This window comes from Theropithecus gelada, chromosome 1 (assembly GCF_003255815.1).
Source record: "Theropithecus gelada isolate Dixy chromosome 1, Tgel_1.0, whole genome shotgun sequence".
Lineage (NCBI taxonomy): Eukaryota > Metazoa > Chordata > Mammalia > Primates > Cercopithecidae > Theropithecus > Theropithecus gelada.
Window position 1 is genome coordinate 69697237 of NC_037668.1, and position 27383 is coordinate 69724619.

A 27383-nucleotide genomic window follows, 5' to 3' on the forward strand; every position below is an offset into this window, starting at 1 on the left:
GGAGGAGCCGGCTCTGTTGGGGGCAGGAGGGAGGAAGTGGTGGGGAGGCTCAGGGTGTGTCAGATCCAGCCTCCCCACCTCTGCTGAGCTGGCGGCTGGACTCAAAGCCTGCCATGTCTCCCTGCTCTGCAGTGCACTAGCTGTGTGACCCTCCGCAAACTGGGTAACCACACCACTTTCCCACCCCATCTCCTCCAAGGTAAAGTGGAGATTTTACCTGCTGCAAAAAGTTGGGTGAGGACTGACGAGAGAATGAGGGTTGATAAGAGAAGGTAAGACATTAAAAGAAAAGGAAATTGCATTTTATTTTATATATATTATATATATATATAGCTTCTCACTGCTCTCACTGGATTCATCATTCTGGGACTTTGTCTCTTCTACATACTTTTAAAGGTGAAGGAAGAGAAGGGAAAATGTGAAAGACAATATCTCAGTCTCCACTGAATGTGTGGGCACTTCGGTCACGTGGCAAGTTCAGGCCAAGGGGACAGCTGCTGAAATGTGGGGGTCCAGGGGCTGCAGAGGGGTTCTGCTGCCTAGCATTTAAAAGGAGGGGGAAGTAAGTATTTCTGAGGTGAGTCAGTAAAAGTAAAGAAATGCTTACTTCTTGCAAATGAGAAGGTGGCAGATGAAAACATGAGGGAATGGGCGTATATTCATCCCATTTGTAAAACATACTTCAAAGGATGTGCTTCCAACATCAATTTCTTTATCATGGTACTTTATAAGATCTCCTTGTTTGCTTTTTTTAATTAACAGCAACCATACGGCATTGAAAGTGAAGCCTTATCCATCATCCACATCAAAGGGGCTGGAAAGGTCCGAATCCACCTGAGTGACAACTAAAGTTTCGAGAATGGGAATGCAAAGGGGATTCAGAGGTAACAAAATCCTTGTCCTTCCATTTTCTTCTTCCTCACAAACAAAAGCAGTTTAATAGCATTGATGGAACTGAGCCCCTCTCACCTTCCCCTTGCCTGCTGTTGCACTCAAAGCTTCCAGAACACATGAGCGCAGCCCTACTTTATCTTGATGAACAGCTACAGCCACGGCAGAAATCAACAGGTTTCTGGAATAAATCTGATAAATCGTGTCCTTCAAAAAGAGGAATTTATGTAACGCTTTCAGTTTTATCTTGTATGACCTACCCATCATGAAACTGGGAAACTATAATTTATTTATCCAGTGAAGACAAAATTGATTAACAGGTCAGTGTAAATGTCAGCCTGGGGGAATTTAACGAATGTAATTCCACCGGGTCAGTTCTTGCCCAGTACTATTTAACATTTCCGTTAATTACTTACCAACAGAATTGGTGATAGAATAGGAGGTATGTTATTAAATCTGCCAATTTTTAAAAAGTTGAAATATGAATAGGTCTTGGCCAGTTGAAAGACAAGGAGGGACTATTTGGTATCCTCAAGGCTCTGCCTGGTACAGAGTAGGTGCCTAATAAATGTTAGTTGAATGAAACAAATGCCAACAAAATGAAAGTCTACTATGAGGGAGTCCCTAGAGCAGTGGTCCCCAACCTTTTTGGCACCAGGGACAACTTTTCCACAGACTGGTGGCAGGGAAATTGTTTCAGGATGAAACTGTTCCACCACAGATGATCAGGCATTAGTTCAATTCTCAAAAGGAGTGTGCAACCTAGATCCCTCACTTGCGCAGTTCACAACAGAGTTCGCGCCCCTACGAGAATCTAATGCCCTGCTCATCTGACAGGAGGCAGAGCTCAGGCGGTAATGCTCGCCCACAGCTCACCGGCTGTGCAGCCCAGTTCCTAATAGGCCACAGGGCAGTAGCAGACCCCTGCCCTAGAGGAAGAAAAGGAGAATAATTAACAACAGTTTTTATTAATATCTACTATAAATTTAAAGCCCTATCAAAAATTACTTACAGCAATGAAACCATGACCGATCCAAATCAAGAAGATCTAGACATCAATAATGCACAAAAATCAAATTTAACAAGCGCAAACATAAAGTAGGGAACATACTCATAGTTCAAAACATGATCACACTTTTTGTTATTCTTTTCCTTATGTGCAGGAAGACACACACATACACATACACATGCATAAATATATATTATTTCCGGAATATAAATGAGAAGAAAAGGTATGGGGGAATAACCACCAAAGATTAACTGTCTGTCTTACAGAAAAAAGCAACCGCCAATGAAGGTGCAGCTGGGTGGAGAAAAAAGAAAAACAGTCACCTGTAAGCCAAACCCCTAGAGCCACAAGCCATGCACACTCCTAAGTGGCTGTCTCACCAGCAAGCAGGATGGGATGGGATGCCAGAGCTCAAAAGCCATCAGGACACCAGATCCACCTCCTTCTCAGCTGAGGGGCTCCTGGAGTTTGGTTTGGTTTTTCATTAAAAAGACAGAACAAAAGAAAAAAAAAATGTCCTGATGATGAGTAGCCTACTGGAAGGCTCCGTCTGCTGCCCACTGTCCATAGGCAGCAGCAGGATGTAACAAACGTACAGCCTCTCATGTAAAAAAGGAGAATTCAAGTGATGCTCAGTTAAACAAGTAGAACAATGAAGAAAAAAATCCATACTCCTATTTTTGGAGAGAGAAAGAGATAGCATTTCGCTCTGTTGCCTAGGCTGGAGTGCAATGGCACAATCTTGGCTCACTGTAACCTTGAACTCCTGAACTCAAGCGATCCTCCGTCCTCAGCCTCCTGAGTAACTGGGGCTATGAAATTATGCACTTAGCTAATTTTTAAACAAGTTTGTTTTGTAGATACAGGGTCTTGCTACATTGCCCAGGCTGGTCTTGAATTCCTGGCCTTAAGGGATTCTCCCACTCAGCCTGCCAAAGTGCTGGGATTATGGACGTGAGACACCACGCTGAGCCCATACTATGTATTTTTTGGCCAAATAATAAACCTGGATAGAACTTTTCTTGAGAAAAAAAATGAGCAAGTGGACAATACAGAAGGGCTATTCAGTAACAACATTTTGTTCTCTGAAGAATATGACCTGAATGGGGGAAAAAAGAGATCGAAACTGTCATATCAAAGTTGACATGATAGCCGTAAGGGAGAAGTGAGGAAAAAAGCAACCAACTCAGAACTCAAAGGTGCACAATAAATATCCAGAAGTGGAATTCACATTTCAGAAAGCAAAGTCTATGCAAGGAGCACTGACTTGAGAGGAGGGAAAAGCAATCACCCAGAAGGCAGAGAGAAGGGATCAAAAGTTTAAAATGTAACCCCATGGAGGACACATGGCAGAGAAGTTTCGTTTATTGTAAAAAAGCACACTGACCACTACTAGAAAGATCCGGTTTTGCTAATGGACAGATAACAGGGGGAAGGGCCACTGCTGGCCACAGGATGGAGAGTTTAGAGGTAACTCTGAGACATCATTTCATTATATATCCCACAAACCATTATGGATTGCCTTTCACATGCCAGGCACCCAGCTGGGCCCACAGAACAAAACAAATGAGGCTCCTGCCCTCTAGGGGCATATAATCTTGTAAAGGAGCAGAAAATAAACAAATAAATAAAATGATTATAAATTGTCACAGGTGCTATGTAAGAAATAAATAAGGCACCAAGTCAGAGGACCAAAAGAAAAGGACCTGCTTTAGACAGAATGGCAGGGAAGGCCCTTCCCAGGGGATGACTGACTGATTGACTGGTTGGTTGATTGATTTTTCCAAGGAGACAACTTTCAAGTTGAGATATGAAGGGTGGGAAGGAGCTAGCCATGGGAAGAATGGAAAACTAATTCCAGGTTAAGGGCATGTGAACTATGCTAAGCATAGTTTGCTATGCTAAGGTGAGTTTGAGAAGAGGATGGATTGTAGTGAGCAAGATGACAGTACCACAAAATGAGGCCTAAGAAGGGGGCAGGAGCCAGGTCATGTAGAATTTTCCAGGACATAGTACAGAACATGAAGAGTCTACTCGTAGTTCAGGCTGCTATAACAAATTGCCAGAGACTGGGTGGCTTATAAACAATAGAAATTATTTCTCAGAGTTGTGGAGGCTGGAAGTTCAAGATCAAGGTGCTGGCAGATCCAGCATCTGGTGAGGGCTCACTTCCTGGTTTGCAGATGGCCACCTTCTTGCTGTGTCTTCACATGCCAGAGAGAGAAGAGAGGAAGCAAACTCTCTTCTTATAGGTGTCTCTTCTTATAAAGCACTAATCCCATCATGAGGGCTCTGCCCTCATGACCTAATTCATTCCCAAAGGTCTTACTTCCTAATGCCATCCCATTGGGTTTAGGGTTTCAACATTCAAATTTGCAGGGACTTGACGATGCAGTTCTGCTAAATATTTCTTGTAAGTCCAGGAAAAGCTGAGTTCCTCCTATATTTTAGATATGGGGGTGAGGAAAAGCAATAGTTAGAAGGAGGAAATGCCCATTACTATCCCAGTTATCTATAAATGAGAGTGGCTCAAAGGAGGCCCTTGTCAGATGCTTGTCCATGTCTGGTTGGTTGCAGAGTAGATTTGCCTCCTAATACTGAAATTCCTAAACGTTTTGCCTGGAAAACTTTCAGTGCAGGGCTAAACTCTAAGTCTCTTCTGTGAATACAAAAGTCAGTTTAAAAAAAAAAAATGACCCACTCATGTTAAACCTGTCACAGATTTAGTCAATCTATTTCAAAGTTAAGATCTTTATAGACTAGGAGGCAGCCATCTGGAAAGTTTGTGGAGCCAAGATCTAGATCCCTTATCCAATTATATGATGTGGCTCAAGTCGTGCTATCTGTACCTCAGTTTCCTCATCTTTAAAATCAAGGGAAGAGAATGTCCTGCTCTCTAAGGTCCTTTCGGAATCTAATATGTAGAAAATCTCTAAGAGATGAGAGCCTGCTTATATAACTATCTAGTTGAACGTTCAGAAGTGGAAGGAAATTTTGGTGCCAAACTAAAATAAACTGCTCAGGTTTTTCTTGCACAAGATGTAAAATATTATTTTACCAAAACATTATCATATTCATTTTCATAATTACAAGGTTTCCACGCATAACACTGAAGTTCTATAAGTATTTGTTGAACAAGTGGTACAGCTTTACTGACATTACATTTTTGTGTTGAATAGGACATTTTTAGCATGCATGTATTAATCGCTGCCCATTTCATAAACTATTTATTAAGATACTGTCCCTCCAGCAGAGTATTAAATGAAGACTATTTATCAAATATATTTAAGCATGATTTTCAAAAATATGAGTTAGTATTGGAGAGAGAAGTTTTATTCTTTAATTAAGTGGATCTCTAAGGGTAATCAATTATTCTAGATACCACTTTGTATCGTTCATATCCCTGATCGACAAATATCTGTATACTGTACTATACTGAATTCTGTCTAAAGGATTCTGAGTATCTGAGATAATAAACATTCATTTATACATTTTGCTAAATATTTATTTAGTGCCTACAATGTGCCAGACATTATTGTAGGTACCAGAAATGAGCAATGAATGAAACAATGCTTCTGCCCTCTTGAAGCTTACACAATAGGGATAAATCTGTAACATAGAAGAATTAATATTGTTAAAATGACCATACTACCCAAAGTCCACAGACTGAATTCCTACCACAAGTCCCGTGACATTTTTCATAGAAATAGAAAAATCAGTCTTAAAATTCATATGGAATCACAAAAGACCCCAAATGGACAAAGCAATCTTGAGCAAACAGAACAAAGCTGGAGGCATCACATTTTCTGATCTCAAAATCTACTACAAAGCTAGAGTAATCAAAACAGCCTGGTACTAGCACAAAAACAGACATAGAGACCAATGGAATAGAATGGAGAGCCCAGAAATAAATGCGTGTATTTACAGTCAGCTGATCTTTGACAAAAAATGCCAAGAACCCATATTAGGGAAGTGGTGCTGGGAAAATTGGATAGACAATTGAAATTAGACCCTGTATTAGTCCATGCTCACATTGATATTACCCAAGATTGGGTCATTTATAAAAGAAAGAGGCTTAATTGACCCACAATTCTGCATAGCTGGGAAAGCCTGAGGAAACTTACAATTATGGCGGAAGGGGAAGCAGGCACCTTCTTCACCAGGCAGCAGGAGAGAGGAAGTGCACAAAGGGAAAGAGCCTCACACTTATCAAACAACCAGATCTCGTGAGAATTCACTCACTATCACGAGAACAGTATGGGGGAACCACCCCCATGATCCAATCACCTCCCTCACTCAACACGTGGGGATTACAGGTCAAGATGAGTTTTGGGAGGGGAAACGGAGCCAAACCATATCAGACCCTTATCTCATCCCATATATAAAAATCAAGTCAAAATGGATTAAAGACTTAAACATAATAAACTATAAAACTACCAGAAAAAGACAAAGGAGAAAAGCTTCTTGACACTGGATTTGGTAAAGATTTCTTGGATATGACCCCAAAAGCACAGGCAACTAAAGCAAACATAGACAAGTGAGATTGCATCACACTATAAAGCTTATGCACAGCAAAGGAAATAATCAACAGAATGAAAAAATAACCCGAACAGGAGAAAATATTTGCAAACCAATCATGTGATAATGGGTTAATATCCAAAATATATAAGAAACTCAAACCACTCAGTATTAAGAAAATAAATAACATGGGCAAAGGATCTGAAAAGGCATTTCTCAAAAGAAGACATACATATGGCCACAGATTTGTGAGAAATACTCATCACCAATCATCATGGAACTGTAAATTAAAATCGCAATTAAATATTACTTCACACCAGTTAGGATAGCTGTTATCAAAAAGATGAGAAATAACAAATGTTAGTGAGGATGTGGTGAAAAGGGAACCTTTCTACACTATCGATGGGAATGTAAGATATACAGCCATTATGAAAACCAGTACGGAAGTTCCTCAAAAAATTAAAAACTAGAACTACCATATGGTCCAACAACTCCACTTGCAGGTATATATTCAAGGGAAATAAAATCAGTATGTTGAAGAGATATATGCAACTCCCATGTTCACTGCAGCATTATTTACAATAGCCAAGATATGGAATCAACCAAAGTGTCCATTAACAAATGAATGGATTAAAAGATGTAATATGTATTGGATGGAATGGAATATTATTTGGCTTTTAAAAATAAGGAAATCTATCATTTGCAAAAACACAGATGAACCTAAAGAATATTATGTTAAGCTAAATAAGTCAGGCACAGAAGGGCAAATACTGCATGATCTCACTTACATGTGGAATCTAAAAATGTCAAACTCAGAAGCAGAGAATAAAAATGGTGGTTCCCAGAGGCTGGTGGGGGATGAGTTGGAGAGATGCTGGTAAAAAGACAAAATTTCAGTTAGATAGGAAGGATGAGTTCAAGATATCTACTGTACAATATGGTGGTTATAGTTAATAACAATGTATTTATATACTTAAGCATTGCTAAGAGAGTAGATGTTAAATGCTCTCACCACAAAACAAATGATAATTATGCGTGTTAATGGGTATGTTAATTAGCTTGATTTAGTTATTCCACAGTGTGTGTGTATATATATTTTACATATATATATATAATCTCAAAATAATTTTCTGTTCAAATTTACCTTACCTGTGTAGGCAAAACAAACAAACAAAAGCCATAGTTTATTTTAAAATTATATTAGACCAGGAGTGACCTGACGTACCCAGCAAAAGAAAAAGAAATCCTCTCTGGAGAGGAGCATGTTATCTTAGGCCTCAGATAACTCCCACAAATTATTTTTTAAGGACAATAATAGACTTAGCAAAAAAAAAAAAAATACCCAAGCAGCCTAAGAAACAACGTAATATAAGCAGAAGCAACATCAGCAGAAACAGATAAGCCAATACAAGCAATATGGGAATTATGAAATTCATGCGATTTGGCGCTACATCCCCAACCAAATCTCATGTTGAAGTATAAATCCCAAAGTTGGGAAAGGGACATGATGGGAGGTAATTGGATCATGGGAACAGGTTTCCCCCATGCTGTTCTCATGACAGTGAATGAGTTCTTGCGAGATGTGATGGTCTAAAATTGTGTGGCATTTCCCCCATTGCTCTCTCTCTCTCGCTGCCTTGTGAAGAAGGTGCTTGCTTTCCTTTCACCTTCCACCATGACTGTGAGTTTCCTGAGGCCTCCCGGCCACGCTTCCTGTTAAGCCTGCTGAACTGTGAGTCACTTAAACCTCTTTTCTTCATAAATTACCCAGTCTCAGGTAGTTCTTTATAGCAGTGTGAAAACAGACTAATACAGAAATGCAAACCATAAAACAACCATGCTCACTATGTTCAAATAAAGTATAAGCCTATCTACACAGAACAAGGATCTGAAAATGACATCAAGGATTTGAAAAATAACGCAAGAGGCTCCAGAAATTTAACAAAAAAAAAAAGACCAATGACTGGGTTTCACAAGAGATTAGACATTATTAGAGAGAAAATTAGTGAAAAGGCCCAAAGAAATGACCTAAAATATTTCAAAGACAGACAGTAACAGAAAATATAAAAGAAAATCTAAGATACGGAGAGGAAAAAGTCCAACATATGTTTTCTTCAGTGTATAAGAAGAGTGAGAGAATGGGCAGAAGAAATATTTTAAAAGAGAATCGCCAAGAATTTTCCAGAACAAATGAAAGATGGTGGTCATGAGTATCCAGTGAAAGGCCCAGTGAAACCCAATCACACTAAGTGGAAGAAACCCACTCCTAGCCACATCACAGTGAAACTTCACAAAATTATGAAAAAAAGTAACAGAAGTGAGGGGGAAAAGAAAACCAGAGAAAATTAAGATTACCTTCCAAGACTGCAGATGTCTTCCCAGCAGAAACAATGGAGATTACAGACAATGAAATGGTATCTTCAACGAATTCAAAGAAAACAATTGCCAATCTAGAATTATATTATCAGTGAAGGTGTCTTTTAAAAATGAGAGCAAATAAAGCCATTTTCAGACAAAAACTGAATTTGCTACCAGCAGACACTCTCTAAAAGAAATTCTAAAGAATTTTCTTCATGAAGAAGAAGAAAGGTGATCCCAGATGAAAGAGCTGAGATACAATAAGAAAAGCAGAAAAAGTAACAAAGATGTGGATAAATCTAAATTAACACTATTTGCATGAAACATCAAAAATGCCTTGTCAGCTAAAAAGATGATAGGAATAAAATGCATGGCAACAATAATTTATGATCAGGAGGGAGGTAAATGGAGTTAAAGTGTCCTGAGATCACTGTATCATTCAGGAAGAAAATAAAGGGATTTTAAAGTAATTTGAGCCTTTGATGAGTGAGACATGCCTATTGTCTCTTTTCGGGTTCATCCCTTTTTCCTTCAGCTCCATCACAACATCAGTCCGAATCAGCTTGTAACATTAACCTCCACCAGAGGCCAAACCACACTTGCCTCTAGATAGTGAGATGTTTTGCCTTGGTTCACGTATCCTCACCTCGTCCTCTGCCTCAACAAGTCACCCCAAATTTACTGGTTTAAAACAGCCATTTTATTAAGCTCCTGGATTCTGCGGGTCAGAAATTTTGGCAGAGAACAGCAGAAATAGTTTGTCTCTGTGCCACTATGTCTGGGGTCTCAGCTCGGAAAATTCAAAGAGCTGGGGGCCGGGTGTGGTGGCTCACACCTGTAATCCCAGCAATCGGGAGGCTGAGATGAGAGGATCACTTGAGGCCTGGAGTTCAAGACCAGCCTGGCCCACATATCAAGACCTTATTCCTACTACAAAAAAATTTTAAAAAATAGCTGAGTGTGGTGGTGTGCGCCTGTAATCCTAGCTACTGGAAAAGCTAAGGTTACAGGACAGATTGAGCCCAAGAGTTTGAGCTTGCAGTGAGCTATGATCATATCACTGCACTCCAGCTTGGGTGACAGAGCAAGAACCCATCTCACAAAAAAAAAAAAAAAAAAAAAAAAAAGAGCTGGCAGTAACTCTAATGGCTAAGGGCTGGACTCATAGAGGGATTTCTTAACTGATACACCTGACACCTGGGATGGGGTGGCTCAAAGGTGGGGCTCCTTTGCGCAGCTGACCAGAGCACCCATGCACAGTTTGGGTTTCTCATAGTATGGTAGCTGGATTCCAAGAGGGAGCATCCTGAGAAGAAGGATGGGAGGAGCCAGGGAATGAACATTCCAGGAGAACCAGGTCTTTCGTGTCCTAGCCCTGTGTATTAATTTCCCATACCTGCTATAACAAATTACCACAAACTTAGTGCTTTAAAACAATACAAATTTACTATCATACAGTTTGGAAGGTCAGAAGTCCCACGTGGATTTCACTGGAATAAAATCAAGGTGTGAGCAGAGTTGCAATCCTTCTGAAGACTCAGGGGAAAATTTGTTCCCTTGCCTTTTCCAGCTTCTAGAGGCCACCTGCACTCCTCGGCCCATGGGCCCTTCTACTGTCTTTGAAGGCGGCAGCATAGCATCTTCAAATCTCTCTCTGGCCCTGAAACTCTTGTCTCTGTCTTATAAGGACCCTTGTGACTACACTGAGCTCACCCAAATAATCCAAGATAATCTTCCAGCCTCAAGATCCTTAACTCAATCACATCTGCCAAGTTCCTTTTGGTAACTGCCAAGTTCCTAAGGTAACACATATTCACAGGTGCTGCAGATTAGGATGTGACCATCTATGGCAAGGGGAGGGAACATTATTCTATCAACCACACCTGGGGAATCACATAGCATAGCATCACGTCCACAGTAAAGACTGGTCAAAGTCGTCACAGCCAGCTCAGATGCTAGAGGAGGAGTCACAGACCCAACCTCTGAATGGAAGGAGTGCCAATGAATGTGTGGCCATGTGGCCATGGTTTGAAACTGCCACACCTTTCCTGTTGTGGCTGCTCCACATTGGCTAATGGGGGAGGAGCTTCACCCCCGTTTTTGACTCAGCAACATGAACATGAAAAGAGATGGACAGTCCAGAAGACACTGAAAGGGGGCAAAAGATACACCATGCAGTTGCATTCATGTAAATTTTAAATAGTATCTTATAAAAAATTAATAAACCCTCTCTTTATGCACAGTTGAAGTCAAGCAAATCTTACTTTATATTTATTCCTAACTGAAAACTAGACTCAAATTGTGCAAGTTTTAAATTATGTGAGTTTTTTAGGAATGCATCCTCTGCATAAAATGTGAATATGCTGTACTTGTTTTAATTCTCTAAGGACCAAAACACCATATAACATGAAGAAAGAAAACAGAGAAGATGTGAAAATTACATCCAACTTTTAGCATAAGGATTAAAGAATCACCAAATGATTAACTTCCCTCAAAATACAAGTTTCCCATGCTGTTTGAATTGAAGGAATTTTTTTTTCTGTTGAAATCAAGCATTATTAGTAAACAGCAGTTGTGAGAACTCGAAGTGGCTAAATTGTAGGCTTTGTTGGAAACAGGCCTGAATAGAACATATTAGCATAAATTGTATTTTTATGGTTAAGCTGCAGTGTTAAATATCAAACTGTGCTAAACGATTGCTCTCCATACAGCTGCTAAATTGAACTACCTGTTATATCAGTTTAGTAAATTGTCAAACTTAGAGAAGTCAGCAATTTAATGGATGTGTTTGTAAAATATCCTTAGGTACCCTGGCTTACCATCAAGAAACAAACCACCCTCTTAGAGTGTTAAAAGTCTGTCTATTAAAAAAAAAGATTAACAAGGGGGTACACATAAGATTAATTTTTAAAAGGAAAGCCAATATACTATAAAATGAATATAATATGTTCAGTTCATAGTTCATGTCAAAAAAGTTTATATTCCATCTTAATTTTCTCTACATTAAGTATTAAATAATTTTTGCCTTATCACTATAGTATCATTCAGGATAATGGACACTGAATTTTGCCCAGTTAAACTGACAATCACTATTTGTCTCCTTCAACTTTTGATTTTGGATATTTGACATATTTAATCAAATGAGGGGGGAAAATTAAGCAAAATATACGCCCTCGTGATGTCATACTTTCTGCTAAATGTTTTATACTCTTTAGGAATACTGAGCATTTCAGATAGGTTTCTGCCTTCTGTCTTATCATGGATGTTTGTAAACCACACAGCAGATATTAAATATCCCGAGAATAAATACCTTGTGTATGGCTTAGTTCTGTCAAATATAAAATTAAGCATAAATATTAGTATTGAATGTCAAGGCCAATTGTTGAAAATAAGATCATAAAAACCCTTATTTGAGGTCTATTTACAACTGACCATTTGAAATAATCAGGGATTAATTAATAAATGGTTAATGGTTTGCTTATGTCTTTTATATAATAAGAAGATTATTAGAAAATAAAATAAGCTATCATTATCACTTCCTTCATGTGATTTTGCCACTCTTATTTTGATACCATCTACACAACAGAGAATCTTTTTGCTGGTTTTTAATAAGTTTTTTCACTTCTTTTTTTTTTTGAGAGAGAATCTCGCTCTGTCACCAGCCTGGAGTGCAATGGTGCAATCTCAGCTCACTGCAACTTCCACCTCAGGTTCAAGCGATTCTCCTGCCTCAGCCTCCCAAGTAGCTGGGACTACAGGTGCATGCCACCACACCCAACTAATTTTTGTATTTTTAGTAGAGATGGGGTTTCACCATGTTGGTCAGGATGGTCTCAATCTCTTGACCTCATGATCCACCTGCCTTGGCCTCCCAAAGTGCTGAGATTACAGGTGTGAGCCACCATGCCCAGCCATAATACTTTTTTTCTAAGTATAAAAGCAACACATGCCCAGTACAGAAAATGTAGAAAATATAAACCAACTAAACAAAAAAGTTAAAATCCTCCATAATAATTTATTTTAAACACCCTGAATTAGATTCTCATTCTTGATCCTTAAAGGCAATTAGAATTGAAGAAAAGATGTAAGTATAAAAACTAACTCATAAAAGTGCTAGAGGGAGATACAGGTGATTTTAATGGGCATCTCCCAACAGTCCCACCCCAAAACCCTAATTAGGAGAAGACCAAGTTTGCACCTCACATCAATGGGCATTCAAGTCAGTGCCATTAGAATCTCAAAGCCAGGATGATTCCAGAGGACACATGGGTCACTTGGACAATTGAGTATAACCTAATACAAATTGATATAAATAGAGAAAAATTAAAGTGCTATGGGAACCCAGAGAAGGAAGAGAAAGGATCTGACTAGCAAGATCAAAGATGATTACAGAAGAAAAACATTTGAATGGAACTTTGAATGGTGAACAAGCCAGCAAGAACAAAGGGAAGAGCATTCCAAAGAGAGGGAACATAAAGGAAGGCACAGAGTGTTGAAGTCCAATATGAATGGTTTCATCATCAGGTCACAGAAGTACCTCGCTGGCCCATTCTTAAAGCAGCAAGAGAGTCAAGCCAGGCAGCAAATTGATCCATTCTTTTTTTTTTTTTTTTTTTCAAACTTTTATTATGAGGCCATATTAGGGAATTCCAGAAAATCTAGTGTTTATTAAATATTTCAAGACTCTACTAGTGAGGAATCTTTTAATCACAGTTGACAGAAACCCAATTTAAACTAGCAAAACAAGTGGGAATTTATTAATTCACATAATTGAAAAGTTAGTGTGTAGACTGGTTCAGCTAAAGCTGGACCTAGGTACTCAAATGATCTGGTTGTGTTTCTGTTTCCACTTCTCTTTCTCTGCTCTGCTTGTATCCACTTCTCTTTGCATGTTAGTGTCACTCTTTCCTACTGTAGATATTCTTTCCATATCCCAGGAAAGGCAGCTTCTGGTGGGCCTGGGCCAACATCCTTACAACTTGCTAACATAAATGAAGAGAATAGTCTTCCCTCAGCAGATCCAGGAGAAGAACCCCCCGGGGGCACCTTTGTAGCCCAGATTGGACAAACTGCCCATCCCTAAACCAGCCACTGTAACTGGAGGAATGCAATACTACAGCTGGCCCACTGCAGGTCACTGCCCACGTGTGAAGGCAGGAGGAGGCACAAATCACCTTCATGGACGGCCCCACCAGGATCACACCAGGTAGGGGAGCAGGTTCCCAAAGGAGAAAAAGGAGGATGGGAGAGTATGCACAGCACATGACAGCTATAACTAGCACAGTTAATCTCCCAGGTATTTGGAAGACTCCCTTCCATCTCAGCAGTGGGGATACATCACCACAGGACCCAGACAGTTACTTGGGAAGCACTGCAGATGGATGACAATTCTCCTGCAATATATAATGATGAGAAATACACTAAAGACACTTTCAAATCAGCATCCAAAAACCCTCCTGACAAAGATTTTTCTCCCAATGCTCAAAATGGAAGACCCTATTGAATTCTAAAACAGAGAAGCAGAGCAACCAATCGCTCCCCAGTTCCTCCCCTAGTAATAAGAGTCACCTGGTTTAGCTCTTGTGTCTTACATTAGCATATCTGAAATCTGGTCATTTAAAATTAGATCGTAAATGGAACAAGCATCCATATGGCACTGAGGATGTGCCAGGCACTATTCTAAGTGCGTTACATATAGTAATACTTGCAACAACCCCGTGAAGCATGACCTACTATTATTTCCATTTATGGCTGAAGATGTCAGAGCACAGACAGGTCACACCACAAGTAAGATTTGAATCCAGGTGGTTTGATCCAGAGTCTGTGCTCCTTACTCCAAGGTTAGACACAGAACCTCTACTCCAGATAGGTCATAATGCAAAAATGGTGAGCAAGGGAACAGGAAAAAAGGGACACACTGAAAAAGAAGAGTCTGCAACAGAATAAATAAGCAGATATAATATTAGTAACATAACCTAGACACTGAACTGTCAGCTCAGAAGCATAAGCCTGTCCGCGTAGCCCCAACATTGTCTATGGAGGGTGTGAGCAGTCTGGTTTAACAAATCCAGGTTAAAGACTCATCACATTCTACTGGCATGAAAATATCCTCTCCTTTTCCACAGATGCTGTGCCCATAAAGGCAGCCTGGTGTCTGGAGATAACCTCACTACATAGTGCCCGATACAATGTCGGGTACCTTGTCATGCTCAATAGCATTCCTTTAATTTTCCTTAGGAGAACCATAAGAGCTGAAAAACTAGATTCAAGGATCAAGTATTTATTGAGTACCTACTATGTACCAGACCCTGGGCTGGGCCCTGAGGACACAGCAATGATGGGACAGGCACAGCTATGCACCCACAGTATCTTCCACCAAGCCTGGCTCATCCCATACTTAAGCTGAGGTTAACCAGAATTTCTGGCATCTTTTATAAGCAGCCCTGATATCTGGATGATATACACCTGTACAAACATACTGCTTGGTAAAATACTGAAATATTTTGTACTACTTGATAAACAGTCACTGCCTAAGTCTCTGGGGTATCTCACCACTACCCCCACCCTGCCCTGACCCCACTCTCAGGAACCCCAAACATTCCCCATGATCCATCAACTGGGGGGCAGCTTAGGCATGACAGGGGACCCCCAGGTCCCCATTCCAGCGTATGTCCTACATTCATTCTGATTGGTGGGTATCAATGCCCCTGCTTGTAATCACTAAAAGTAGCCCCAAATCCCCCTTTCCACAAGCTTTTAACTCATACTTTTCTGGTTGACTGCCAGGTCTCTTTAGAAACAGTAGGTCTTTATTTTTAAAAAAATAAAATAATAAAATAAAGGAGAATCATCAGACACACAATGTGACAATTAGCAACTGTCTGGCAATGACTTGCTGATTCAGAGGACATCATGCCAAGATGGGACCAAATTACCTCCTCCTCCTCTGCCACCCACTGCAGCTTCTATCAGCAGATACCTTCAGAACAGAGGCCCCAGTGACAGGGACCCAGATGGCCCAGCAACCAAGGGAACGGGCAGGACCTTCTCACCTCCCCTGGCCTCTCACAGACACAGACTCCTGCTGGCTGCGTCAGTCACGAAAGAGTGCAAACACCACCACTCAGGGAGTTTCACCCATCTGCTCACATGACACCTCGGTTGCTGGGAAATCCCTGTACCTATCCAGGTGCCAGGAAAGATCAGGATGGGCCCTGACAGAGATCTTCAAAACCAGACTCAAATGCAGTAGGGTTCCCCATGAACACTTTGTTCTCAACCTTGGCTGCCCCTTAGAATCACTCAGGAATGCTTTTAAGATATAGATGCCAGGCCCCAGCCAATTCCATTAGCAGATCCAGTCGGGACTGCCATGGCTTAGGGGACTCCAGATATGGGAACTGCCTCCAAGGGTCAGTCAGATGGATCCCTGGGGTTCCTCTCTCCTGTATAAGTCAGAAGCCCAAAAGGGGAATGTCCAGACATCATTCTGGCTCCAGGTTCCCCCTCCCACCCTGCCCACATGCTCATACAGCAGATGGAGCTCTGAGAGGTGTCTCCTTTCCACTGGGGGAAAGGTCCTGGGAATAAAGGGTTCTGGCATTTTGCCCACACATGGTAGCTGGACAGTAAGGACAAGAAAGATATTTATTCAAATACTAATATGACACTGTGAGTTCATTAGCATCATTCAGTATAATATTTTAGAGATTTCTGGGTTTTTTTTTTTCTAACTGCTAACTAAAATTTTTAAATATCTAGAAATTAATATTTAAAAGTTGACTTCTCTTTTTTTTTTCCTTTTTCTTTTTTTTTTTTTTTTTTTTAATTTTTGAGACGAAGTCTGGCTCTGTTGCCCAGGCTGGAGTGCAGTGGCACAATCTTGGCTCACTGCAACCTCCACCTCCAGGTTCAAGCAATTCTCCTGCCTCAGCCTCTTGAGTAGCTGGGAATGCAGGTGTGCACCACCACGCCCAGCTAATTTTTGTATTTTTAGTACAGACGAGGTTTCATCACGTTGGCCAGGCTGGTCTCGAACTCCTGACCTCAGGTGATCCACCCTCCTTTGCCTCCCAAAGTGCTGGGAGCAGGCGTGAGCCACCGTGCCCCGCCTACAAAGCTGACTTCTCAAAGACAATACCATACAAAAGAACAAAACATAATATAAATGAGCCCCTGTTGTTTCTGAGCCGTTTGCCAAAGTACCCTGTCCTTTATTCAGCAAAGAGGTCCTTGTCCATGCACATCGAAGTCGACTGACAGAGCCAGAAGGGAGAACAGCAGCGACAGAAGACAAACCACTTTGGGAGCAAGTCCCCCAGGCACTCCTTCCTGGCACTGATCCTGAAATCATGCTCCTCCCATGAGGCTGCCCAGACTGGCAGCAAACCAGGCCATTGAGCTCAAGAACCTCCAAAGGTCTCATTTCTAAAGAAGGATCACATTTCCTGTGTTGCTGACAAGGATTATAAGGTGCAGGGAGGTAAAGGGGCCAAGTCAATGGGCAAATGTCTTTTTAGGGCAAAAAAAAAAAAAAAAAAAAAAAGGCACTTTCGTCACCTCAAGAGTACAGTAAAGAGAAAAAACCTCCGACATGCCTCTGGGGGAGACGTAAACTTGAGATCTTTAGTTAAATTAAGCTGCTGTTAAATGTGTCGTTTTTTTGTCTCACAAATTTTGCCACCAAAAAAGGAACAAATCAATGCAAATGTCTCAGGTTAGGTACTAAATCTGGGCAGAGTGACAAGGCATCTCATGTTGTAGGTCACCCCTCCACACTGCAACTGCCAACTAAGGAAAGGAGGACACGACCTCACTGCCACCTCTCCCAGCAAGTCCGCCTTTGCAAAGTGGACACCAATCAGGTGGTAGAGCAGGCTCCAGGCATGACCCAGGAGGAAAGAGGAGAGGAAAACAAATCAAGGAAGCAAATCAGAGAGCTTGGGAAGAAATCAGAAGCACACATGTTCAAAACAGGTAGAGCCCACATCCCTCCACTGTAGGCATTCTAAGCCTTAAAATGTGGCAAAGACAGCAGGGGCTCATGACTTCTGATTTTCTCAGTCAAGGGCAAAATGTATCCTCCCTATTTTAATAAAAAAGCAAGATTTAATTATGTTTGCACATCCAGTGGTTCTAGAAATAAGGAAGAGAGGGGAGCTTTATTTTCATTACTTTCGTATATTAGCATCTTCTCAACAACCTAACAACTAGGTGACATGGGCAGCTGCAACCTCTCTGAGTTACTATTGCATCACGAGGCCAGAATGATTGCTTGGAAGGCAAAAGGTCAGACCTGCCGACCGCTTGAGCTCCATGCCGTATGATCACATGAACTCTTGAGGAATAGAAGTCGCTTATGTAAAGATATGTTCCCAAGCAAGTTGTCGATACATTATACCTAAAATGCACCATGGAACTATTAGGAAAATCCCATCGCCTATTGAGCAGTGGTTCTCAAAGTATGGTAACCGAAGAAGCAGCATCAGCATCACCTGTGAACCCATTAGAGCTGCAAATTCTCAAGCTCCACCCTGGACCTACTGACTTAGAAACTCTGGGGGTGGAGCCCGGCAGTCTGTGTTTCAAGTCACCGTTGTGATCTTGATGATTGCTACAGCAACTCATTTAGTAAGCAAAATAGCTCCTAACGTATGTGTTTCAAATATTAGAGTTTGCTGCAAATATGTCTGTCGTCTAGTTCTAAATCCTTTGCTTCAAATGGTCAATATCTGTTTCAGAGAGGACAGGAAATCCCCACACAGGTCTCCTTGCTGTCCTGGACACTCTACCTTAGGGACTTTGCCCTGGCCATTCCCGCTGATGGGAGCACTGCCCCCTCCACCCCACCCCATACAGGACTTGGCTTAAATGTCATCATCTCAGCAAGGCCACCCTGTATCCCTGATTCCCCTTCACTTGCTCTCTGTTCCCAAAGTATTTTGCCCTTCTAAAGATCTATATAATTCACTTATTAATGTAGAGGGTTTTCTGTATGTCTCCCTTCAGTGGAAAGTAAGTTGCTGTCATGGCAGTCTGTAGTGCCCAGCACATAGTAGGTGTACACATAGACACACGCACGAATACATATATATGTATACATGCACATATGCATATATATGACCCACATATATGTGTGTGTATATGTGTGTGTGTGTGTGTGTGTGTGTATCTACACAGATATATATAATGAATAAACGAGTCAGGCAAATTCCAGGATAAACCTTTGGTTGCACAGCCTTCATTTATTTTGTAAAGGCTCAAACGATGGGGGGCTACCTTTATAAACTGGAGAGAAGTTGCCATCTCCCATGGAGGACTCCAGTGTTGGCTCCCACGCTTCATCTTTCTGAAGGTATATGAATGGTTGATAACCTTGTTTTGCAACCAACATTCAGGAAAGAGTAAGTTGCTAGAACTGCACTATGAATCACTAATGAAGATGCTGGATGTAGAAATCTTGGCTGTCAGTTGAATGCACTACTGATCTGACAATACTTTCTTTCAAATAAAGGCTTCTCCCATGTTTAAAAATAGCACAACTATTAGAGGTAACTAAAATTTAATACTTTTGCTTCTAGCTTGAAGTAAGAAATGTAGAATTGTGCCAAAAGCTGATGATCTCTTCTTGGCTGGTTCAGTGGGAGTGGTTTGGAAGCAAGGTTTCCAGTCTTTCATAACTAGTTTCTTTTTTATGATTTTCCTGGGAATTTCCAGTTCTAGATATTTTTCTATAAAACAGTTCTACACAGATAGTTTTAAGGTCATGACAAGTTAAAAATGAATGCTGACCATTAGAAAAGATCGTTGGATCATTGCTAGGTGTTTTCATGCAGTCGTCCCCATTTCCTCCACATGATCAAACCATATGAAGCAAAACCTGGAAACTGAGATATGATAGAAGACCAAGCTAAAAACTACAGGTTTGTCTTTCAGTGTGTGTGTGTTGCATGTGTTGGGGTGGGAGGTAGAGGGTGGGGGGAGGCTGAAAGAGACAAGGAAGGAGACAGGGAGGAGAGGGACCAATGAAATAACGTGTGGGAAAGTACCCTGCTAACTGCAAAGCACCAGAGCAGTAGTTCTGAAACTCTCTGGTCTCAGGACCTCATTACATTCTTAAAAATTATTGCAGACCCCAAAGAGCCTTTGTTTATGGGGTAATACCTATATTATTTGCCAATATCAGAAATTAAAACAAAAATTACTAAAATATTTATTAGTTCATTGTCAATAACCTCCTTACAGGTTAACATAAGTAACATACTTTATGAAAAATATACTTTCCCAAAGCCAAAAAAAAAAAAAAACCTGTGAAAAGAGTGGTGCTGTTTCACACTTTAGTGAGTCTCTTTAATGTCTGGCTTAATAGAAGACAACTGGATCCTAAAATCTGCCCCTGCATTAAGTTTGTTGCGATGTCATAGGTCCTGTGACCTCTGTAAAGCTTCACTGTACACCCGTGAGAATAAAAATGGAAAAGGCAAATTGCATCTTAGTATTATTATGAAAGTATTTTTGACCTCATGCATCCCTGAATGGGTTTCTCAGAGACCCCCAAGGACACACAGATCACACTTTGAGAATGACCGTACTAGTCAAATGTTATCAACTTATTTCCTATTTAGAGACAAATAAACTGAGACTCAGAGAGATGAAGTTCTATGATTTACCAAAGGTCACAGCAGGGAGTGGGAAGGCAGGCAGCAGAACTTAGGCTTTGTAACTTCTGATGAGTACTCTCAGCATTGGACTATATGTGCTTCCATGTGTGCAGAAGCTTCTGCCTAATCTGAGTTTTTCAGAGTAATAAGCACAATCACAAAATACAGTAGAGCTGAGTCAGTCAAGTATTCAACTTACACGGACTTGGGTCTATGCCCTCTGCTCACCCGCATCTCCACCATTGCAGAGAGAGAGCCTGATCAATTGCATGTACCATTTCATTGCAAAAGTACATGCCCTTGAGTGACCATGAGGTAGGGATGTGAATCCCCTGGTCCTTCACGAGGCTCACTGCAGTTCTCTTCAAGTATGAGCATTTTGACATCTTGAGTGGGATTCTGTAGATTAAGACATTTTTGACTGGTTGGTTCCGTTTGGTTTGGTAGAACGTGGCTTGTGTATGCAAGGAACAACAATTGAATGGGGGAACACCAGCTTTACCAAGTTTATTGAAGGCAGCACAGTCTCTAGCACTGCATGAGGAGTATTTGGTGGTCTATTTAAGGACTTCCAAGGGTAATTAATACTGGCCTTTTGAAATCTCTGAAACTTCACCCTCACTTAGGGGCCAGTTTTCTGACAGAGCTGAGTTCTACTGTGATAGCAGCAGGTGAGTGATAGGGAGGCTTGTGATGAGAGCAGAGGCGTCTGGGTGATGGGAGAATTCACTGACACAGGGGCAAGGGCACACTGCTCATCAGAAATACACAGCATTTCCACTGGGGCTTCTCAGCTTCGTCAGTGCCAATGCCTACTATTGAGTGTTCCACTCCACGATATACCAATATTTGTACTAAAATGGTTATCGCAAAAGTAATACATTCATTTGCTTAAAAAAACAAGCATGGAAGAGTAGAGAAGTATTACTCTGACTCCACCCCCATGACAGTCCATGCCCTAGAGGTAACATATCTGTTTCTCCCTTTAGTTCTTCTGATGGATTCCTTCCTAACTCGAATGCACTTACATCTTTATTTCTTGCTGTATCCCTTTTAAAAACACGAACTCCCACGAAGACTCACCTATATTCCTTCCACTTCATCTCCTAGCCTCCAAATGTGATTGATAAATTTATGTCATATTGTTATTGTATTTTCCATGCTTTGTTTTTAAATTGACTCTAAAACATAAAAACTAGTAAACAGTATTGAAAATACGATGGAACGTACAGAACCAAGAAGTGTGACTGAACCCAAAAGAACAAAATGTGATCCTGTGACACGAAATCTGTGCCACTTGAAGAATAATGTTTCAAATGTGAAGATCAAGTGGACTCTCTGTTCCTTCTCTTCATCAACTGCTAAGAACCAAGACTCATTTTTGTTTCCTTTGTATGTGGATTATGACTTTGTATTTTTCCCACAGTTCCCAAGAAGAAAAAAAGAAAAGGAAAGGCATATGCAGCATCATACGATAAAACCCCTGTTAGTTCTTAGCTATACAGTTTCTGTAATGGAATCACTTTCTCTTTGAAGACACCGTGGCTTCTTCTGATTGTTGGCAGTTGCTTTCTAAATCGGCTCCACAATTGTTATCCTGGGATTTCTTTTCATTGCACTACTGGGTTTTCATGGTTTCTTGGGTCCAACATTTTAACCATTTCTTGATCATTTGTTGTTTGGCTGGAGATACCCTTTAATAGTTGTTATTTTTTTTTTTGGAAAGGCTATATAGGAAGTGAACTTCCTGAGTTCTTACATGTCTGAAAATGTTTATTTCACTCACACACTTAATTGGTCACATGGCTGGTATAGCAGCCACTACTGGATGTCACAACATTCATCTACTCCCACCCTGATACTTTTCGTAATAGAATCTTCCTCTGTACAGGTATTCTCCTTGTCCGTGTGTCCACAGGCAGGTGGTCTACCTATTACCCTTACAGTGATTGGTTTAGGAATAGACATGTTAAAATTCGGTAAGTAAGTTTTCCAGGAGTTCTGAATAACAGGCATTCCCATCTTCCTTTGGAGACTGTTAATTCTGACTGTGGTTCCCAGAACTACCGTGGATATCTTGTCACCATAGAGGAGCTAGCCTGAGCACAAAGCCAACAAGCTAAGGAGACTCTGCAAAATAACAGAAGAATCAGGAATCCTGATTATTATTTGTCATTATTAAGCTGATAAATTTACTAATGCTGGTGATGCCCTATCTCTGAATTTCAGAAAATGTGAGATAATATAGTCCCTTCTTATTTAAGCCACTGGGACAGCTTTCTGTTCCTTGCAGCCAAAAGAATCCTAATTAATACAGCTGGGTATAGAATTATTAGTTTACTTTCCCTTAAAACTTTGAAAGCATTATGCCATTGTCTACTGGTATCTACTGCATTGACTACTGAAGTAATATGTGAATCTACTTCCTATTTCCTTGTGAATAATGTAGTTTCTTCTGTTGCTGAAAGCTTTTATTCTTCTCTTTGGTACACCCAGGTAGGGAGCAGGCAGGTACATCTGGAACTCCACCACCTTCAAAGGAAGGAAGGCATTTAAATATATTTCCTTCCTAGTGGGAGATGACTTCCCTTTTTACCCTCTGGCTCTACCCCCAGGATTTCCTTTTTGTCTGCTGGGTCTACATCAGATATTATTCTGCCTTGCTTCTTTGCCCCAGCTTCACACTTTTGGATGTCCCTTAGCAAATCATTCATAAGTTCGGAAAACCATTCTTAGAATTCAAATTGCTCTACACACATCTTAGAAAGGAAATAGCTACTTAGCCAATGTATAACTTCATTCCCAGAGTATCGAAATTCATCATAATGTGTCTTGATCTGGATCTGTTCTCATTTATCCTGCTTAGCACTTAGTGGGCTCCTTTTGATTGAAGAATTTGATTCTTCCTTTAGCTCAGAGAAAAATTATTCCATTATTTCTTCATTTCTTTTGTATTATGCAAATATTGGACCTTCTCAAACTATTATATTGTCTTTTTACATATTTCTTAAATTTGCCATCTTTTCTAGTTTCTGAAAGATTTTCTCAATTTTATCTCATTTACTTATTTGGAATATATCATGCCCTTTTTTAAAAAGCAGACAAACAAACAACAAAAAAAAGAAAACAGGGTCTTATCTGTTGCCCAGGCTGGAGTACAATGGTGCCATCATAGCTCACTGCCTCAGCCTCCTGAGTAGCTGAGATTACAGGCACATACCACCATGCCTGGCTAATTTTTTTTTCTTTTGGGACAGACAGGATCTCACTATATTGCCTAGGTTGGTCTCAAACTCCTGGCCTCAAGTAGTCCTCCTACATTGGTCTCCCAAAATGCTAGGATTACAGGCGTGAGCCACTGTGCCCAGCCATAACAACATGTTTTTCATAGCAGTGAGTCATTGTTTTACCTATGTAAAAATCTCTGAATTGTTTTTAATCTCTCCATATCCTCTCAAGTGACTTCTTGTTTGTTTATCTTGGTCTTTGTCTCCTATGTTGTTGATTTCCCTCAGATGTCTAGTGGTCCTTAGGAGATCCTTTACATTTGTTGTTGAAGGACTGTAGATTAGTATAGGTAGCTCATGTGTATTTCCTTTGTAGTTAGGCAGGCCTGTTTGCTCTGAATGTGAGGGCTGACTCTAGCCTTTGTGTGCAGAGATTCTTCTCTTTGGTACATGCAGGTAGGGAGCAAGCAAGTACATTTGGAACTCCACCACCTTCAAAGGAAAGTAGGGCACTTAAAAGTATTTCCCTCCTAGCTGGAGACGACTTTCCTTTCTACCCTCTGGCTCTACCCTCAGGATTTCCTTTTTATCTGCTGGGTCTACATCAGATATTACTTTGCAGTGCTTTCTTGCCCCAACTTTATACCTTTGGCTGTCCCTTAGCAAATCATTCATCAGCTCAGAAAACCATTCTTAGAATTCAAATTGCTCTATACACGTCTTAGAAAGGAAAGAGTTACTTAACCAAAATGTCCCAAGGACATCTTTCTAGTTAACCACCCAGAGAAGGGATGTCTCTGCTCTTTAATTCATCTCACCCCACCTCCAAGGCTCAGCCAAGATCACTGTCCAAAGCTCACTCTTGTCCTCCATATGTGCCAATTCCTAGCTTGGATCCTGTCTGAACAAGGTCTCCCACCTCTGACACAATTCTTCATTTAGTTCTAGTACATGGTTTCCCATTGAAATAACAAACTGCAAGCCCAAGCCCACCCAGCTTGTCTTGATGAAATATCTTTTCTACCCAGAGTACTGCCTCCTGTTTTCAGAGTTGTCACAAATTTATTTTTTTTTCTAGATGCCTTTAGCCACCATTTCAGAGGATTCCAAGAAGGCAGGGGAGGCAAATGAAAGTATTCAGTCTGTCATCTTGAAAAAGAATCCTGTGTACATTAACACAAGTCAACTTTATTTCAATTCTTTTGACAATGTAGAGTTTCAGAGTATCTGGAAAGCCAACATAATGTGGAGAGCAGGGGATTAGAAGTGAAAATTGATATACTGAGTGAAATATTTTAAAATCTAGACTCACGTGTATAAAGTCAAATACACTTTCTCTTCATAACAAGAATGAGTTTCTGTATTGGCCTCCTATTTCCTGCAAAGTTAGAAGTTAAATCTAGGTTATTTCCAGGTAAACTCAGTTACTTCTGGGTAAAATTAATCATTTCAAGCTTAACTTGATCAATTCAAGATATCATACCACTATCACCCTTCTTGTTAGGGTTCTAGCTAAGGTTTCTCAGGCATTTGGGGACATGGTGCCTGCCCTGGCCTCCATCCACTACCTTCTTTCCACCTGGTCATTGCCCATTGGCCTCTATCCCTATCAAATCCTCCACTGCTTCCATGGTCCTCATGTTGGCCTCCAAGCATCAAGGCAGAGGGATCACCTACAACCTTCCAATCTCAATTACAAGCTCCTTTGGGTTCTCTGACTCCCTTATTCTCAATCTCTCCCTCCATCAGCCTCTTTGCTATTTCCAAATAAATTATCTATAGACCAGGAGTTTTGGACACTGTCCTGTGCTACTCTCTAGTCTCTAATGAAGACAAGCTACCCTGCCCTTTTGTACTTTTGCTGGTGCTGTACCTTGCAGACACAGGGAACTTCTCTACAGGGCCTCATCCTGGGAAACAGCAAGAATGGAAAGTGACATAGGGATGTCCCTGCTCCTCTCACCCCACCTCCAAGGCTCAGCCCACTGCAAAAAAAGACAGGAAACTAGGTATCTCTCCATGAACCCACTGGAATATAAACCCTGGGACATTTCCTCTGGTTCATCCTTGTCCCTGACTTAGGCCATATTTAGCTAGTTTACAGAAGAGGGTACTTTTATTCTTCATCTACACTGCCATGTTTTATTGATTCTAAGATGTAGTACATTTCTTTAGACATAGACGTCTTTTAAAATTGGGAGGTACCTTACAATTGGTGACCTCTTATATGTTATGAATGCAGTGTCTGTGTACCTACCAAATTCATATGTTGAAGCCCTAACCTCCAATGTGATGCTATTAGGAGCAGTGGCCTTTAAGAAGTAAGTAGGTTTAAGTGAGTCATGAGGGTGTGGTCCCCATGATGGGACTGGAGCCCTTATAACAAGAGGAAGAGCACTTGGTGGGGGCCTACGCAGGCGGATCATTTGAGGTCAGGACTTCGAGACCAGCCTCACCAACGTGGTGAAACCTCATTTCTGCTAAAATACAAAAATTAGCCAGGCGTGGTGGTAGGCACCTGTAATCTCAGCTACTTGGGAAGCTGAGGCAGGAGAACTGCTTGAACCCAGGAGGCGGAGGTTGCAGTGAGCCAAGATCATGCCACTGCACTCCAGCCTGGAAGACAGAGCGAGACTCCCTCTAGATAAAAATAAAAATAAAGAGAAGAGGAAGAGACCAGAGTTCTCCCTCTCTTTGCCATACTGTAAAAGACAGCTGTCTACAAGCTGGGAAGAGGGCCCTCACCAGAACCCAATCATGCTGGCATCTGATCTTGGACTTCCAGCTTCCAAACTGTGAGAAATAAATGTCTGTTGTTTAACCTACCCAGTCCATGCTACTTTGTTATAGCAACCTGAACAGACCAAGACGTTAGATGTGATGAAACACATTTCCAATCTGTTGTTTATGGCAAAACTTTATGCCTTGTGTATTAGTTTGATAGGGCTGCCATAAACTGAGTGGCTTAAACAACAAAAATTTATTGTCTACAGTTCTGGAGGCTAAAGTTCAAGATCAAGATGTGGGCCATATTTGTTCCTCCCGAGGGCTGAAGGAAGGATGTGTTTTAGGCCTCTCTCCTTGGCTTGTAGGTGGCTGTCATCTCCCTATGTCTCTTCACACTATCTTCCCTGTATGCATGGCTGTGTCCAAATTTTTACTTTTTGTAAGCATATCAGTCATATTGGATTAGAGCCCACACTAATGACCTCATTTTAATTTGATTACCACTGTAATAGACCTTCTCTCCTTAATACGGTCACATTCTGAGATACTAGAAGTTAAGGGTTCAACGTCTAATTTTCGGGGAGACACAATTCAACCCATAACACCTCAATTTCTTCAAAGATTTGCTTTTGATGTTCAAAGCCAAACTCTTCCAAATGAAAAGTCGTGCTTTGTCTCTGCTATGAATTTGAAAATACAGGTATTTAAAATCTCAATAGGAGCCCTACCTGTTTCTTTATCTTTACATTCCTATTGTAACAGTGCAAATGCTTCCAGTAATGAATTAATAACAGAAAAAGGGGGGGGACATAGGGAAATTTTAAGGGGTGGAGAAGGAAGACATCTCTATTAATATTTCAAAATTTTGTCCAACTTCATTAAATCAGCCCAAGCTGCCAAATGTGCTGGGTCAAATCCATAGCAGTCTTCCACTTACAAGGAATACTTTAGGTGCTGCTCCAAAGTCTCCATTTTAGTCCTTTCCAACAGCAG